General features: G+C 45.0%; 1 pseudogene; it reads left to right on the top strand.

The window, feature by feature from the left end:
- The first annotated feature begins 476 nt into the window (after positions 1–476).
- LOC142440615 (ferritin heavy chain pseudogene) lies at positions 477–1,058 on the top strand (annotated as a pseudogene).
- Positions 1,059–2,337: the final 1,279 nt, after the last annotated feature.

Genomic DNA, 2,337 nt, shown 5'->3' with positions numbered 1-2,337 from the left:
TGGTGGACATCATGCAACAAAGAGCAGGGTAGACTCAGAGACACCTACCGATAGGGGGAGCGGTAATGTGTAGAAGTCTTGACTCCAGGAATGTTTCAAAAGACAAGACATGCCCAGAGCTGCCAACAAGAAAGGACCCTTCCATCGAAACCATGCCCTGATATGGACTCCCAATATTCAAAACAGAGACAACTGTATCCTTTAATGTAAGCCACTGGAGGTATTTCTCCATCAATGGCATCAATAAGGAGCCAATCCTCATGATCCTATTCTACTCAAGACCAACACTGCCGAGAGGAAATTTAGGGCTAAAACGTGGGCAGGTATATATTCTCTTTGTGGTTTATGTAAGGCAGCTTGTATTAGAAGAACAAGCGGTAGAGACGTTCTTTGCTGAGTCTCTGCGATCTCCGGCTTCAACAATTTTAACAGAACCCCGAGCTCGCTAGTCTCCCCCGCCCAGCCGCTCCACTCCAATGCCCCCAGATCCCCACAGCTGCCATGACGACCATGAATCCCTCGCAGGTTCTCCCCAACTTGGTGACCTTGACCCGGAGGCTTCCACCAACCGCCAGATTAACCTGGAGTGCTATGCCTCTGACGCCTACCTGTCCATGTTTTACTACTTGGATGGGAATAACTGGCTCTGAAGAATTTTGCCAACTACTTTTGGCACCAGTCTCATCAATGAGGAGAGGCAGCACAAGGAGAAACGGATGACGCTACAGAACCAAAGACGGGGCCAGAACTTCCTTCAGGCTATCAAGAAGCCAGACTCTGAGGACTGGGAGAGCAGGCTCGATGGCATGGAGTACACCGCTGGAGAAGAGTGTCAACCAGTCTCTACTGCAGCTGCGCAAACTGACCACAGAGAAGAACGACCCCCAATTTTGTGACTTCATCCAGACTCATTATTTGGATGAGAAAGTGAAATACATCAAAGAGCTGGGTGACTACGAAGCCAAACTGAAAAATATGAGCTCCCCGGCTTCTCTCAGGCCGAATATCTCTTTAACAAGCACACTCTGGGAGACAGTGAGGAGAGAACTAAGCATTAACCTGCCGTCTCTAAGTCACCAAGACAGGGCATGAATGTTGGGTAGACCTGTCCCTTTTCTAGAAATTGTCCCCAAGCATCCACTTCCATTCTTTCATATGTACCATGCCTTGGGATAAAATCATTTGATTTTGCTTCCCCGCACCTCACCCCCAAAATCAGTAAATGTAAACGTTGCTGTGATTGCTTCTACTACAATTGCTGCTCAGGAAACTAGGAACCACACAGAGAGGATGATGGGATTATTGTTTCAGGTGCCATTCAGTTGATTCCCATGAATAGCTATGCTATGTCCCATGTAATAAAATACTGCTCGATCCTCACAATGGTTATGTTTGAGCTCATTGCTGCAGCCACTGTGTCAATCCATCTCATTCAGAAACTTCTTCCTATTTGATGACCCTCTACTATACCAAATTGGATGTCTTTTTGAGGAACTAGTATCTCATGATAACATGTCCAAAGTACGCGAGAGAAGTCTTGCCATCCTTGTTTCTAAGGAGAAATATTCTGGCTGTATTTCTTCCAAGACAGAGCTGAATGCACTGACAGTCCATGTTATGTTCAATATTCTTTACTGATCCTATAATTCCAATGTCCCAATTCTCCCGTAGGCTTCCTAATTCATTGTCCAACTTTCATTCACATTTATGTAAGGTGATTCAAAATTCTTTGGTGTGGGTCAAGTGTACCATACTCCTCAAAGTAACATCTTTACTCTTCAACATTTTAAAGAGGTCATGTGCAGCAGTTTTGTCCAATTCAATGCCTCATTTATTTTTTTTCCCCTTATGGTAATTTTTTTTCAGGATAGATTTGTTTGTTCTTTTTTTTAAAACACTTTATTAGGGACTCATACAACTCTTATCACAATCCATACATATACATAATCAATTGTATAAAGCACATCTGTACATTCTTTGCCCTCATCATTTTCAGAACACTTGCTCTCCACTTAAGCCCTTTGCGTCAAGTCCTCTTTTTCCCCTCCCTCCCCGCTCCCCCCTTCCTCATGAGCCCTTGGTAATTTATAAATTATTATTTTGTCATATCTTGCCCTATCTGGCATCTCCCTTCACCCCCTTTTCTGTTGCCCGTCCCCCAGAGAGGAGGTCACATGTAGATCCTTGTAATCAGTTCCCCCTTTCCAACCCACTCTCCCTCTTCTCTCCCAGTATCGCCCCTCACACCCCTGGTCCTGAAGGTATCATCCACCCTGGATTCCCTGTGCCTCTAGCTCCTATATGCACCAGTGTACAACCTCTGCTCTATCCAGTCTT

The sequence above is a fragment of the Tenrec ecaudatus genome, chromosome 2 (assembly GCF_050624435.1).
Source record: "Tenrec ecaudatus isolate mTenEca1 chromosome 2, mTenEca1.hap1, whole genome shotgun sequence".
In the NCBI taxonomy this organism is placed as follows: Eukaryota; Metazoa; Chordata; class Mammalia; order Afrosoricida; family Tenrecidae; genus Tenrec; species Tenrec ecaudatus.
The sequence above is the reverse complement of the archived record's forward strand: the minus strand, read 5'-3'. Positions and strand labels throughout refer to the sequence as shown.